This window comes from Ceratotherium simum, chromosome 18, assembly GCF_057802395.1.
Source record: "Ceratotherium simum simum isolate JZ-2026a chromosome 18, ASM5780239v1, whole genome shotgun sequence".
Lineage (NCBI taxonomy): Eukaryota > Metazoa > Chordata > Mammalia > Perissodactyla > Rhinocerotidae > Ceratotherium > Ceratotherium simum.
In genome coordinates, this window is record NC_141917.1 from 41435357 (window position 1) to 41452494 (window position 17138).

The window sequence follows — 17138 nt, forward strand, 5'->3', positions numbered from 1 at the left end:
TACTGCCTATGCACCCTACTCTGCCCTCAGATATGGACTCTAATCTCACCTTATATTTTGATCTAATTTTTAATCTGCTTAGGTGCAAAGTTAGTCCTCTTAAACTTCCCCAGGATTTTCCTTTTCCTGTAGATTGTGGACCAAAGTTTTGTTTTTGTTTTAAGGTGCCTACCCCTTATCCTGGAAGTCCAGAAGTCATTGAAGATGTTGGTTCCCATTGACCTCCCAGAGTCCAAACTGCACTGGGGTCCTGACCCTGCCCTTGTCTTTCTTCTCGCCTACCTGTGATTACCTGAAAATTGCTGTGTGGTCTTTAGTACATCCTAAAGTGATTTTATAAAACACAATGGAGTACAACTTCAGGTAAAAAAGAAAAAAAACAACGTTTCTTTCTTCATTTCTTCAAGCTTAACAAAAATCAATTTTTCACTAATGACCACTGTTCTCTTCAGAGGCTCTCAAATAATTAGTTGGAAAGAAGAATAATAGTGTTGCTTCGGTATGCTGGCTTACAGTTTATGTACTATGACATTTTGAAAATAACTCTTTGTTTTAGCAATTGAGTTGGCCAGATGATCCCCACAAAATAGCAGAGACAGTATTTTAAATTTGAAAAATAAATGATTCTAAGTAACTATTTTCCTCTATATTTCCTCAACATTGTTTAATATACAAGCGCAGGTATATAAGTATGCATATATTTATAAAATCCTGTTTATTACTGTTTTCTAACTTTAAGGATAAATACAAAGAAAATATATTGCGGTAAGGTACAATTGTCTATATGATACCATTCTTTGTAATTTGTTGAAGTTTTCTTCATGCCCTGGTATGTAGTAATTTTTAAAAAATGTACCATGTATACTTGAAAATAATCTATGTGTATATTTTCTATTTGGGGATATATATGTGTATATATACACACACACATACATATGATTAGGTTTGCTATTTTGTGGTTCAAATATTCTTTTTCTTTTTTTTTTGCTTATGGCGACTAGAAACGTATAGATTGGCATTTAAAAATATCTCAATATGAATGGACACTTTAAAATTTTAAAAAGTATTTCTGATCCATTTTTTCCTTTGTATATTTCCAGGTTATGTTGTCATGTGGTTATAAATTTGTAATTTCTGTCAATTGGATTATTTCTTATATTATTGTGTAGGCCCCCTCTTTATCTCTATTTAATGCTTTTAGCCTTAAATTCTGTTTTGTCTGATCATATCACTGATTTATTTTACTATTTGCATGATGTCTTTTTTTTTATATATTCAATGTAGTTTTGTTTTAAGTGTGTTCTTTTTTTTTTTTTGGTGAGGAAAATTGGCCTTGAGCTAACATCTGTTGCCAATCCTCCTCTTTTTGCTGAGGAAGATTGGCTCTCAGCTAACATTTGTGCCCATCTTCCTCTATTTTGTATATGAGTTGCCACCACAGCATTGCTTGATGAGCGGTGCGTTGGTCCGCATCTGGGATTCGAAACTGCGAACCCTGGCCCACTGAAGTGGAGTGGGCGAACTTAACTGCTACACTACTGGACCGGACTCTAAGTGTGTTTCTTAAAAGCAGTAGCATGTAGTTGGATTTTAAAAACACAATGTGATAATCTGTCTTTTTTTTTTCTTTTTTTTTGCTGAGGAAGATTCGCCCTGAGCTAACATCTGTTGCCAATCTTCCTCTTTTTGTATGTGAGCCGCCATCCCAGCATGGCCACTGACAAATGAATGGTGTATGTCTGCGCCTGAGAGCCAAACCCAGGCTGCCGAAGTGGAGCTTGCCGAACTTAACCACTAGGCCACGGGCCTGTCCTGATAATCTGTCTTTTAATAGATGAATTTAATTCATATACTTATTGAATTAAATATGATCTATTTCTTATTTTGTGTATTTGTTTATTATGATTTTCCATTGCTTTTTCCTTTTCTATCTTTGGATTATTAAAATTTTTCCCTCGATCTTGAAGGTGTTAAAATTTAAACATTGTTAGTAAATTTACAGGTTAATACACATTTTTGAAGGAAACCAATAAAAGTATAAAAACTTAAACATTTAAAATTATCCAATATTTCTATCCTTCCCCTGAGTGTGACTAGGATTTTTGTGTCCTTACTACACAGAGGATTCTATCCCATCTTGCTGCTATGGTTAATTTTAGTTTTACTTCTAAATATGGAGTATTAAAATCCCACTAGTAAAGGAAACTTTAGTGAATTTCTGTGCTCCCTTTTGTTTCTTGTTTTCCAGTTTCCCTCTGGGTTCCTCTCTGTTCTTTTTATTTATTTATTTATTTATTTTTTGTGAGGAAGATCAGCCCTGAGCTAACATCCGTGCTAATCCTCCTCTTTTTGCTGAGGAAGACCGGCTCTGAGCTAACATCTATTGCCAATCCTCCTCCTTTTATTTCCCCAAAGCCCCAGTAGATAGCTGTAGCGGAGCACGTGCACTTAACCACTAAGCCACTGGGCTGGCCCATCTCTCTGTTCTTCTTAAGGCACCTTGATATCTTGTGAGGTTCTGTAGGTGGAAAAGCCTTGGTCTTTATTTACACTGCTTCACTCTGGAATAATATTTAGCAAGGTATAAAATTCTAGATGAACAGTTATTTCACCTCAACACTGTGGAGATAATTATTCCAGTGTCCTTTGGATTTATAGTGAAATTCTCGTTGGCAACAACATAATTGTTCCTTTGTATATATTCTGCCTTCTTTCTCTGGTTGTCTTTAAGATTTTCTATTTATCCTTAATGTTCTGCAGTCCACTATGATGTGCCTAGGTTTGGATGTGGATTTGTTTATGCTGCTTAATATGCAATCTGAGGGCCAGCCCCGTGGCGTAGTGGTTAAGTGCGCGCGCTCCGCTGCTGGTGGCCCGGGTTCGGATCCTGGGCGCGCACCAATGCACCGCTTCTCCGGCCATGCTGAGGCCGCGTCCCACATACAGCAACTAGAAGGATGTGCAGCTATGACATACAACTATCTACTGGGGCTTTGGGGGAAAAAAATAAATAAATAAAATTATTAAAAAAAAATATGCAATCTGAAAAAATATATATTTTTTTAAGGTCTGGAAATTTCATGGCTATTATTTCTTCACATGTTTTCCATTAAGCTGCCATTCTCTTCTTTTAGAATTCCTATTATATATAAATTGAAGCCTCTCGAAAGCCCTTGTCTTCCTGTGCTGTATTTCTGGGTGAATTCCTCAGTACTTTAGTTCTCTTTTTCCTTTTGAACTATATCATACATACAGAAAAGTATAATTATTATTGTATACATGTTTTATATAAAAGAACCATCCATATAATAAACCACCCAAGACAAGAAATAGCTCATCGACAATACCCAGAAGCTGTTTCCCTCCCTTTGTCTCTTTTGGATTTTGTCTAGTCTGTGTTTGAAACTAAACAGTATGCTATTCAGTATTGCTGAGTATGGTAAAATAATACCTATGTTAAGGCTCTTGATGTAATTTTAGAAGAGGAAGAACAAGAATTAAAGAATTTACTCTAATGATACAATAAAAACTTTTCACAAAATTTTGTGAGGCATTTTTAATTCGAAGTACTGAAAATATAAGAAATTTGTTGAACTAAAGTCTATCCATATTATAAAATCCTATATTGTCAATAAAAATTGTCTTCTAGAAAAATATTGAATTGAGTGGAAAAATGCTCACTAAAATTAAGGAGGGAAAGCAAGTTACAAAAGGCAGTCAAAATTCCCACCTTTAATTTCAGCGGGCACATTTCCATGTCAATAAGTTTTTGTTTAGGACATGATTTTAATGGCAGTGTTGTACTTCATAATATGGATCTGCCATAATTTATTGTATGCAGAAAGAAAGAATGAAAGGGTAATTTTAAAAATGTCAAAAGTGATTATATGATTGGGATTTTAAGGTCTTTATCATATGTTTCATTGTAGAAATACAGAAAACAAATTATTTTATAACCAGGAAAGAAACAGTAAATATAAGCTTAAAATATTCCATAAATATTACGTTTAATAAATGATCATCACAGTGTCTTGAAATGAAGTCCTGGCATTATCTATATAGGATGTTATAATTTCAGCAGAAAGCAAGTATTTTACTCATTTGATGAACATGTCCCATCTCTGTTGGGTTATTCCAGAGAAATCAGAACTTTCAGGACCAACAAGCCTGAGAGGTTATGATTCTCTAAAATGCAATAAGCACAAATGACTTTTTTTCCCCTAAAAGTCTAGCTTTCAGTACATTGCAAACTATTTTCTAATTTAAACTGTAGATGCAGCCCAGAACTTCATGTAAGCTCAGAATTTATTAGCAAGGAAAATCAAATGAGCTGTTTTGGCTGAATGGCAGGCGAGGGAGGTATATGGTTTTTCCTCCCCTCCCCTGGTGGATTCAACTGGGTGGGAGACCCACCATCACTTCCTTCCGTGAAATGCTACGCTAGGGGTGCTGTGCTTCTCAAAGCAGCTGCCAGGCACGTATCGTTCTCCTGAAACACTCTGCTCTTTGAAAGAGTGGAATTTCCCTGTGGTCTTGTTTCATCTTCCCAAGCTCAGTATCCTCAAATTCCCTGAGCAACGTTCAAAGCCTTAGAGAACTCAGTGTGGCTTTAATTTTCTGTTGCTATTGAGTGGGATAGAAATTAATTTCCTATGAAGCTGATTTTAAATTCTAAATAGGCTCTTTTGGAGCTAAGTCCATATATCAACTTTATCCTTGGGACAAGCTTGAAATAACTGAACCTCCAAGGACTGTAGCTTTGTGGAAAAGAACAAAGTAATTAGAAAAGTAGGCTTTGAAAGCAAACAAATGTAGACAGACAGGGATTTGAGTACCAACTTTACCACTTTCTAGCCTGGTAATTTTGGTCAGTTTGCTTAACCCCTCTATGCCTCAGTTTCCTCACCTGTAAAATGGGGATAATGCCAGTACCTATTACATACAGTTGTTTCGAAGATTAAATGAGATGAGACTGTAAGGTGTCCAACAGGCCTGGGGGTTTCTTGGGACTCAAGACTTTCAGTGCTAAAATTGGGACATTCCAGGCAGACTAGGATGGTTGATCACCCTATAAGATGTTAAATATTTACACAATGCCTGGTATCGATAAATGATAGCCATTATTTTATGTATTACAAATATCTTTGAGAATATTCCCCTGGACATGTTTTCTGCATAGGTTAATTAGACACATCCCAACTTTATCTTTTATAAAAAGACTAAAATATATAGTTAAAAAATAAAATGCATCATTAGTGGATCAGAATCACTATCTATTTCTAAGATCTACTTGGTTATTTCTAAAATTCCACCATTCCATTTTTTTGCTTACTGAAGCTGATACCGGCGCAACACAAGGTTGACATAAGGGAAGCCATATTGTAGGAAAGAAACCATATTGTAACTTCGGATGACCTCTGACTAACTCTGGATTTTATGGCCCCTCCCAGCTGCTATGAGTTGATAACTTTGTTCTTTTGAGTTCCTTAGGAATGTGATGACCCCCGGGCAGAGAGTCTATGCTGATAGCCATCATCAGTGACAACTGAAAGATCAGGGTATAGGGCATTGCTCCAGTCTCTGATGCACATCAAATAAAACAAAAGACTGCTAGGAACTAAGACCAGATGGATGACCCCACACTGAGACCAGACGCCTCTCCCACTCGGAGACCAGCCCTCTATATAACTGGCCTGTAGTCTTTGGTCTGTAAGATGGTTTTGTTTGGACATTAGTCGGCCATCTTCCCTCTTGCTAGCAAGCTGTAATAAAAAGTCCTTTCTTTCCTATTACCTTGCCTCTTGACTACTGACATGTCTTGCAGCAGGCAGACGAACATCCCTTGGGCAGTAACAAAGCCAAGTCTTAAAAAAACTTCACATTGCTCTGTGAAGTAGTATGCAAATACATATTTCTTGAAAAGTGCACCCCTTTCAAGAGAAAAAGCTTTGTGATAAAAAATGAATTGTAGAATAATCTTTTTAGTGTAATGAATAAAAAGTCATTTAAAGCACAACAACCTTTTGGGGACAATATTCCCATCCACAACAGTTCTAGTTAAGATGGCAGACTAAGCATACTTCTTTGTCTCTCCTACTTGTCAATCCCATTTAGTGACATAAACTTGTCTTTTGTCCTTATTCACTGGCATTGTAGAGACCAGGAGCTGGGCTGATCAGGTGACCTCAGACTGTAGTAACCTTCTGGCTGACCAAAAGCAGCTGAGATCACATGGACAAATCAGGGAAGAGGGAGCCAGGGCCTAGTCATTATTTTCTAAATTTGTCAGGTTTTAAGAAACAACTGGGGTTCTTATTAAATATACAGATTTCTGGGTCCCTCCAATAGAAAGTCTGGTTCAGGTGGGGGTTGGGGAACCCTTGAATCTGTATTGGGTTGGTGTCTCCTGTGTTGTTTATGATGGGACAAATGTGGAAATGCTTCTCAACCAGGGATTGTCACCATGCCTGGGTGCCTCCTAGCATTTAGTGCCCGAGCACCAGGGATGCTAAATATCCCATAATGCTGGAACCAATACAACACACAGAAACAAAACACTGGAAACAAGGCAATTGCTATATGGAATTTTAAATGGAACTCCATATGTCATTTGAACACTTCATTAACGTTTGTTAACTATAGGACTTAACAAAATTATAGATATCCCAAGGAGCTAGACTAAAAATAGTCTGACCTGGTAATTTTCCAGCAGATGAGAACATCACCCTCTTTGAGGGATAAGGGAAAACTACTCTCATATAGGTAATTATTTTTAACTGATTTATTCCTATTCTTATTTTCTTGAAACATTATACAATGCTGTGTTTCACATATAACACCAGGAAAGAGGTGTACTGTTCCTTCCAGAAGGGACCTTCTGAAAGAAAGGAAATACCACGTGTAGAAAGATATGTTTTAACAAGTCTTACCCTTCATTCCTTTCTCACTCACTGCTCATCAACATGGCATGCATAGTGCTTATCCTGCTATTTATATTTTTATTCTCTCTGGGGTGGTTCCCAGATATTTTTAACTAGTTCTCTATACACATAAGGTTTCATTTGCCCAGGGTTCATCTCTTATTTTGATTTTTCTTCTTTTATTTTCCTTTTCCACAAATGCCTCCATTTCCCCCTGTGCTCACTTTCTGTCCCTCTACTTCTCTTTCTTTCATTTTCTCTCTAGCATTTACTCCCTCCTGCCTTCTGATCTATAGTCTTGAGTTCCTTTATTATTCCTTGGCTGTAATAGACCAGGCATCTGGTATAGGATATAGGATGACCACCTGTCCCCCTGTACTAGACTCCTCAGTCCCAGGCCAACTAGGATGGCTGATCACTCTACTTAACCAGTAGTCAGAGGAAATAATATGTGGATGCTAAGGTTGAGGGAGGAGTAACTATAGTTGGTAGTACCCTGCTGTGTTGCTGTAGGTTTTTAATTAGTAATTGTTGGAAGAGGATGCAAATACAAATAAAACAAACAGGGGTCATCACCAAGTATTAGCAAGATTAGATGACCTGAAGTATCAGAGAAAGCAAGTATGTGAGTAAAAGAGACTGAAGATCAGTGCGAGAGCCTGAGTTGGTCATTAGAGCTGACGACTTTGAAGGGCATGTGCAGCCTGATGTACTGTCTGCCCCGCCCCTGGAGAAAATAGGATAGCTTTTGCACTGAGGAGTTTGAATTGAGTAAAAGCCAGTGTCCTGCTAATGAAGTCTATTCCAGAGTAACTGACGAAACAGGAGACATTGAGGCAACACGGCTCTTCCTGCCCCTGGGAAGCATTGTCGAGGCTGAGTCTCACGGGTTTGAATTGCAGGATCAGAGAATTCCCACTGGGGAGCTGAGTGGGAGTTCCACCAGGGGCTTGGTGGAGCCCCAAAGGTCTTTCTCTGGCTCCCTAGTGTTCTTGGCCTGAGCTAATTAGGGAAGTAAAGGGCTATAATCCCTGACCAAAAATAGGCTTGACGACTGCTTTCATTCTACCATTAAAAGACCATTCCTCTTTCATCTTCAGATTATCTTTGAACCCTTGCTATAAAAAGGCCAGGCTAGAACTAGCCTCTGCTATGATGTTAACTGATGAGGTATCATTTTATTTTTAGGAGCCACGTAAAGAGTAGATTTGTCATCCCTTCACTTCCCATATGAAAGAGGATCTCTGCTTCCAGGCACACACAATGTCTATTTGACAAATTAACTTAGACCATTCTGAGTATATGACCAATTTTTTCATAATTCATTCATTCCAGTGGAAAGCAGAGAATTGTGAGATTATCCACAGACGAAGGGAGTGGAATTCAAGACTCTCGGTTAGTTATGCGGGAAGTCAGACTAAACCGTTCCTTCTCACCTTCATTCGGCAAACTGCTCATCGAGCATTTACTACGGACTGAGCACTCTGCTTGGTGTTGTAGATAAAACAATGAAAATAGTATAATTCTTGACCTCAAGGCACTTACGCTATGGCTTTTAGAAAGTTCCAGACATGTGAACAAAGAGCTGCAATGAGGGTTACAGGTGCTAGTGTAGACGCACATTGAGGTTACAATTCTACCTTGGTGGGGGGAGGGTAGCTGTGGTCGCTTTAGTGATCTAGCCTCCTAGCTCTGGAGGATAAGGTCTGTGACTGTGATTGTTTTATTCATCATTGTATCCCTCCTGCCTCGCACACAGTAGAGTGCTCAGTAAGTAGTTTTTAAATGAACAAAAGATGGTGTTGCCGTAGACTATGGTGGATGCGAAGCGATGCAGGTAGTTTAGCACACGAGTCAAGGTCCTGCATGATTGGCCCCTGCCTCCCTCTCCAGCTGCGTCTCCCATGCCCTGCCTCCCTGTCATGCTGAGGAGTTCGAGCTTTATCCTGAAAGCAATAGAGACCCATAGGGGAGTTTGAAGCAGGGCTGTGACATGAAGAGCTTTGTGTTTTAGAAAAATAACTCTCACTGCAGTGTGAAGGATGGGTGAGAGGAGGGCGACTCTGGATTTGGGAAGATCGTTTAGATCAGTAGTGGTTCAGGTGGGAGAATGCACATAAGAATCACCTGGTCACTGTCCAGGGCCCAACCCAGACCATTTAAATCAGAATCTCTGGAGTCGGGATCAGTAGTTTCTAAATCGTCCCAGGCGATGCCAGTGAGAAAGCAAGGCTGAGAGTCACGAGCATAAGTTAAAATAGTTGCAGAATGGAAAAGGGGGCACAGATACAAGGGCTGTTCGAGGCAGAAGAACAACATCACTAAGTAACAGAGCAGGGACAATGAAGACAGGGGAGGAACTGAATTACTCATGGGTTCTGGTTGGAGCTGTTGAAATTGGGAGGTTACCTTTCCAATTTGCTGGGAAGGACTGTGGCTTTAGTACTGAAAGTCCCTCATCCCAGGGCAGTTGATCACCCTACAGGGAGGATGGTGGGACCCTTTGCCAAGAGAGGCAATACAGGATCAGAGTGTGTTGGGAGAAAGATGATTAATTTTAAACATGGGTGACAGCTGCTAAGTATTTGTAACTAGTACCACAAAGCTCATAGCTGAGGATCAAATGAGCTAAATACCCCACATTCTAAATTCCTAGAATCACAGCTGTGGGGGCCATCCATCCCTTGACAGGGCTTGCTAAGAGAAACCAGGAAGCAGAACAAGTACCACCACCTCACACCCTAATATAAGATGAAGTTGAAAGGGAGAAGGCCACTATTTCCTTTGGTAGAAGTACACTACATGTATAGGACTATTTATTCCCCAGAACAAGGGCAAGGGTCCTATGAGTTGCCTCTCATCCTCAAAGCCAAGGGAGGGAGCTGTCAAGAGAACTACTCACAGGTTTGTGGATATCTGATATGCCATTCCTTGTCTGGACAGTTATGGGGTGCTAGGCTCATTGTCCAGCCTCTGTACTACCAGGGTAGAGGGAAAGCATATTGGGAAGAGATGGCATGGTAGGGGACTGCCAGGTGGAGCAGGGATTAAGACTGTCCCCACTCAAAGCCCAAGAGGTTTGGAAGATGGATCCTACATAAGCATGAAGACCTGGGAGTTGGCTGTGGTGAGTTCATTGTATTTGGAGCTTTGATCTTATTTGGGAAAGCCACAGTGCTGGACAGAGAGGGGCACATATCAGAGGAATGGGACATAAGCCTGCCAGCTCAGGGGCTGGGCCAGAAGTTGAGAATGAATCTCTCTCATAAGGGACCCTTAGCACCTAGAGGTGCTGCTAGTGAACAAACTCCTTGTCAGATGATGCTGTCAGACTCCATCTGTCGTCACTGAGCACATGGACAGTAAGCTGGGTCCCCCAGATCCCTTCTCCCTTCCTTATCCCTCCTCCCTGGCCATTACCAGCAGGGTACATTGTGGAAAGATACCGGCAGGTATGTGTGAACCAGACCCCACCCCACACATTCTGTTGCGGCGGGTGTGAGAGGATATGGGAGAGGAAAGAGCCATAAATTTTTATGAAACTAGAGCTTTGAAACAAAATAACTGAATCTTGAGGATGGAAGTCATTGTTTTAACAGCTGGCAGTAATTATTCCAATAACCAAAAGTGACCGAAAGTTATAGCATTGGGCTAAAATCATTAAGGAAGTCCATTTTCCTTGGGACATGGGATTTTGACACAGCAGTTATTGCCAAGTCATGAGCAACCCTATGAGATGCCCAGGTAGTGGGAAACTGAAGCTTTCTGCCAACAGAGAAGTGGATCCTCCATGCCCTTCAGACAACCTTGGCCCCTGTGGACAGCGTGACTGCAACCTCATGGGAAATCCTGAGACAGAACCTGGAGCTAAAGCACTCCAGAAATTGTGAGATAATAAACGCTTGTTGTTTTAGGTTGCTAGTTTTGAGGTCGTTTTGTTATGTGGCCACAGATGAGGAATAAGAGTTGTCCTGAGTTGGGCCAAGGGGTCAGGCCTCTGTATCTGACTCACTGATTAGTCATTGGAGGCAGACTGCTCCTCGAAGGAGGCATGATTTTGGGTGAGGTGTTTTTCTTCAGCCAAGGCAACCACCAAAGAGGGCAGTCAGCTGAAGTCTGTTTTCTGGTAATTCTCACCAGCTGGGTGACTAAGCCCTTTATTCCTAAAGGGGATCTGGGCAGCTCATCACAGCATTCACCATAAAGTGTTTAGCTGAGGCTTCTGTGGGCCTCTAGAAAGAAGCTTTTAGGTGCTGACAAGCTAGAAATCAGAGTTTGAGAGCCTGGGAGCCTCCACTCATGTATTCTATTCTCTCCTTGTTATTATTGCTCTCTTTTTAAATGTTGGGGTTTCCTTCTTGATTTCCTCCTACATCCCTGAGAAGAAAAAACAGGCAGAGCAGTGTCCATAAAGCAAGGGAGAAGCGGAAATTAGGAAGAAAATGGTGGTCACTGAATGTAATGGTTGAAGTCCTGGGAGAAAAAAGACAACACACTCAAGGGGAGTGTCAGAGAACAGCTTAATAAAGGGACTCTTGACAGAATTGTGGTCAGGGATGAGGGGCACCAACAGGGACCATGAGGCACCTCCCTCCCCTAGGCCTGAGGGGGTGAGGGCAGGGAGTGGGTGCCAGCACTTGGAGAGGGGATCTTCGTGTAGAAAGCTGGTTGTCAGGAGCCACGGCCTTCAGAGTGGGACATGGTCAACCCGAGGTGGCTTGGCAGAGTCAAGGGAATAAACACGGACTTCACTCTCCTCCTGCCCTCTGGTTTTCTGCCAAACCTACCTGGGAACCAGACAGCCCAGGAGCCCATTGGTGTAGCCCATACAAGTCAATCTCTCCACCCTCTACCCCGGGGGCACAAGGCAGGCAGAGGAGGGAAGAGAGTGGATCCGCAAGGACAAAAGTCAAAGTTTGTTCAGCAGACAAGAATTAGATATGTTCATGATGAAGTTCCCTCTTAGAAGCAATTTAAGGTTTTTTTGTTTTTTTTTTTTGTGAGGAAGATCAGCCCTGAGCTAACATCCATGCCAATCCTCCTATTTTTGCTGAGGAAGACCGGCCCTAAGCTAACATCTATTGCCAATCCTCCTCCTTTTTTTCCCTTTTTCTCCCCAAAGCCCCAGTAGATAGTTGTATGTCATAGTTGCACATCCTTCTAGTTGCTGTATGTGGGTCGCGGCCTCAGCATGGCCGGACAAGTGGTGCGTCGGTGCGCGCCCGGGATCCAAACCCCGGGCTGCCAGCAGCGGAGCGGCCACACTTAACCGCTAAGCCATGGGGCCGGCCCTTAGATGCAATTTAAAAGAAATCATGGGTGACAGGGCATATGTGTACGGTGATGGATAGTAATTAGTCTTTGGGTGGTGAACATGATGTAGTCTACACAGAAATCAAAATATAATGATGTCCACCTGAAATTTATATAATCTTATAAGCCAATGTTACCTCAATAAAAAAATGCAAATACAGGGCCAGCCCCGTGGCTTAGTGGTTAAGTGGGCGCGCTCCGCTGCTGGCGGCCCGGGTTTGGATCCTGGGCGTGCACCGACGCACGGCTTCTCCGGCCGTGCTGAGGCCGCATCCCACATACAGCAACTAGAAGGATGTGCAACTATGACATACAACTATCTACTGGGGCTTTGGGGGAAAAATAAATAAATAAAAAAATAAAATTATAAAAATGCAAATACAAAAATATAAAATAAATTCTTTGCATTAAAAAATAAAATAAAATAAATCATAAATGTTTAGGTACACTATTAAGTTTTAAGAATGATATCAAAGAGAGAAACTACTACTGTAGTCTCTTCTCCCGTAAGTCTCCTTGATGCCACTGACAGATCCTACCTAAAGAGACCACTGGTCTGATTCTGTGGAGTATTACTTTCCTAGGAAATTGTACTCAGATCTGTATCTTGACTGTGTCAGTGTCAGTGTGACAACATTGTACTACAGTTCTGCAAGACGTTACCATTGGAGGTAACCTGGAAATGGGTACAGCAAATCTCTCTATTATTTCTTACAACTGCATGTGAATCTTCAATCATCTCAAGATAAAAAATATAATTAAAAATAATATTCGTATTCATATTCCACTTATTCCTCTTATGGTAATTGAATTTGAGGCTTTAAAACTCGATGTAGAGTTTCCCAGGAATGACTGAGCTAGTTTGTATTCTAATCTTATCAGAACAAAAACTTGGAGTCACCTGGTCTGCTATGATTTGGATACCGTTTCTGTCAAACACAGCTGTTGTTCCCTTGAATAAGGAAGAATAAATCTCGGGCCCAGGAGAGAGGCCTGAGGCCTTGCAAAGCCAGTAACCAAAATAGACCGTTATTGGGTCTGTCCCATGTGCACGCCTAGGTCTGCCTCTTGCACGGATATTGTGATAGAAGTGCCCTGCATGGGCACTTTAAAATCCTGAGATGCTGTTGCTCTTTTTCAGAGGCTTTTAGTTAACAGAATTAACTAGCTTATTTATCATTAGGACAAAGTAGTAATTTAAAAAAATCTACATTAACAGGTTCATTTGGGGAACAACAGCTGCTCCAAGATTCCAGAGGAGAAGGGGAGAATTGAAAACCTGATCCCAGCCTAAGCCATTTCTAGATTGAAAGTGCCTGACGTCTAACTCAGTTGAATGAGTGTTTGGAATATGTGTGGAATATATAAAGTTTCCAAGTTTCCATGTACTTTTTTTTTTTTCCAGATTTTTTAGCTCTATGACTTGACATTTCACAGACTTAATAAACAGCTTGGTAGGCTGAGGTTACAGAACAAAAATGATTACTCTTTGTCCTGTTTACAAAACAACTCTGACTGATAGTACGTGCTCTTGATTCATATACTTGAAGATTAAAGTTTAAGTAGTTTTATCTTGGGGTAGGATGTGTTTCATACAGGATGAATCTGGATGCCTTTTTCTACGTATAATTGGTACAGTCAGGACGGAAATTTTATTTTCCATCTCTTTGTATGAAAATAATCAGCTTATTAAATGGCACCTAGACCAGGAAATGCAAGGGCGCCATAATGAATAATTCTAAGCTCATTGTGATCCAAGTGAGCAAGTTCAGATTCAGGACAATCCTGGAACTGATATTTATTAACACTGATGACATAAAGTGCATGCCTGATCAATTTCAATGATGTCATTATTTAGTATGTGGGATAAATTTAATGCACATCACTGCCAAATGCAGCCATGTTTGTGGAAAAATGGGGAGTTGTTACAGCACGACTTCATACCAGAAATCATACTATCAAGACCCATAGATATTACATGCAAAAGTGGCCCCTTTCCTAGGCATTTATACGTATATCATGATCACCCAAGAAAGAGCAGTTGATGAAGGTCATCCACAAGTCTAAGGCAGAAACACAGTTCCTTTATGAAATAAACTGTCTTGTTATATCTGGCCCCTTAAATGATCCCACTAATTACATTCAAGCAAACAGGATGGGGACAAATTAGATTAAGGGGAATTGAAAACAAAGGGTCTAGTACATCTGGATAGCTGTTTTGTTAGACTCTGTTTGGCTGTAAATTACATTTAGCATTGTTGCTATTATTTATCTTAAACTCCTTATAGCCTCCCATCATCAGAGTGAATTGCCAAACGTTCTGCTAGGCGGAGTAAACTCCCCTGAGCCTCTTAGGTCAAGAAATCAGCTAGCAGCGTCAGGGAAATTTTCCTCTTTTATTCACCAATCCTGATCTGGGTTCACCGCCTGAATTAAGTTGTTGTTGTGTGATTGTGTGACCTTGGGGACGTTATATGACTTTCCTGCTTCAATTTCCTGATCTGCAAAATGAGGGTAATGCTGTGGGATTCAGAGGAATCTAAAGCACCTAGCATGGAACGTGGCCCATAGCAGGCCCTGACTCAACAGTGGTCACCATCAAATCAAACGTATCCGCGGGCTTGATTTGAAATTTATTTCTGCTTTAGACAACTTCACGATAATAAACCTGAGACAGAATGTAACAGCCTCCTCTCTCCCTGATAAACACATAGGAAACAAAGCAGAACACGTAGGGCTTTTTGCAGATAAAAGACTAGATAGTGTCCTCTAGTGGTAAACAGATAAAATGCCTGAAGGACATTTATTTTTTACTTAGGATTCAGACTGAAATTGATCACAGAAATACAATGTAAAGCTGTGGGATCAAATATAATTAATATGTGGACAGAATTTTAACTTTCATACCATCCTGTAAAACAATGAAATAAAGGAAAACTTCCTTATCTATTATAAAACAAATTGCAGTTTAGCAATACGAGCAACAAAAGAATCAGAGCCAGACAACGTGAGCCACTTTGATTCACTTTTGCACTCATGACTAAGTATTACATAAAGAAATGATTTCAGTAGTTCCTTAAGATGAATTAACAGACTTCTTTCCAAGTTCATATAGTAGTACATAATTGATTATTTCATGGGTTTCTGATAGTTGAGAAAAAAGGAAATGTGCTGTAGAATCTTCACGGGTGATTCTCTGTGAGCATTAGTTGTTACAGAACTTCCCTTACCTGGACGTTAACGGGCTCTTCCCATCCAGCTCCTGAACTCGCACAATATCCATTTCTGCGAACACTATTGCCCTTGAAATTGAATCAGGGCGGTATAAGACGGTGGTTAAAAGCATGAACTCTGAAGTCAGAGTGGGCTTAAATGCCAGCTTCACCGTTTGTTGACTGTGTGAGCTCTATGCCTCTGCTTCCTTGTCTATGAAACAGCAGTGTTAACACTAGCTGCTTCATATTGCTGTTAGAAGAGTTAAGTTCATACATGGAAAGTGATTAGAACAGAGCCTGGAATTATTATTATTGAGCCGCTGTTATATGCCCATCCTTCTCGGTATTACAGAGAATGTATCAGAAGCTTAAGATATAGGCCCTGCCCTCAAAGAGTTTATCATCAACATGGGAAGATCTTGCTAGAGGGGTGGGCCTTTACCCCACTTCTTGGTTAGCAGGAGGAGGACTTTTCCTTAAACATTCCCCTGGCTGCTCATGTTCTTGTTCTCCCCAGCAGAAGTGGTGTGACTTGCTTGGAGTGGGGTGACTTGGGAGGCAACCCCGTGAGGAAGAAGTATATTTTCCAATGCAGTCAGAGGCTCATTTGACCCTCACTTTATAGTACCCACTACAATTTAGCTCAGCCAATGATAAAAGTGATGACTTGGGTTCCACCTGCCAATGATTTGGTATAGTTCTCCATTTGTTCAGAACTCAGTCTGAGAAGTGGGGAGCTATTTATTGAGGGGACCCTTGGATACTCTGACAGAAAGTATCAACCTACATGTGAACGTGTCCAGAAATGAGAGTTTGGTGTAGGCTGAAGCAACAGAAAAGAATTTCATGGAATTGGGACTTACACTGGCTCTTGAAGAATGGGATAGAATTTGGGGTTCTAGATACTTTCACCATAAGCATCTTTGCTGTAGACATCATCGTCACAAGTATTTTTGCCACATTTTCACTACATAACCAATTGTCCAGAGGGCAATTTTGCCATAAAAGATAAAATAACTGGTTGACAGCTTGGTTTGACAGTTTGTATTCCCATTAAAAAATTTTTTTAAAAATTTCATTGAGGTCACATTGGTTTAGAACATTATATAAATTTCAGGTGTACAACATTATATTTTGACTTCTGTATAGACTGCACCGTGTTCCCCCCAAAAAGTCTGATATCCATCTGTCACCACACACCTGTGCCCCTTTACCCCTTTTACCCTTTCTCCACACCCTTCCCCTCTGGTAACCACCAATCCATTCTCCATATCTATGTGTTTGTTTTTTTATCTTCCACATTTGAGTGAAGTCGTACGGTAATTGTCTTTCTCCTTCTGACTTATTTCACTTAGCATAATACCCTCAAGGTCCATTCATGGACCTTGTTGTCACAAATGGCATGATTTCATCTTTTTTATGGCTCAGTAATATTCCATTGTGTGTGTGTGTGTGTGTGTGTGTGTGTGTGTGTGTGTTTGTCCATTTATCTTTTTTATCCATTCATCTGTTGATGGACACTTAAGTTGTTTCCAAGTTTTGGCTATTGTGAATATTGCTGCAATGAGCATAGGGGTGAATATATCTTTTCGAATTAATGTTTTCATGTTCTTTGGGTAAATACCCAGAATAGCTGGATCATACGGTATTTCTATTTTTAGTTCTTTGAGAAATCTCTATACTGCTTTCC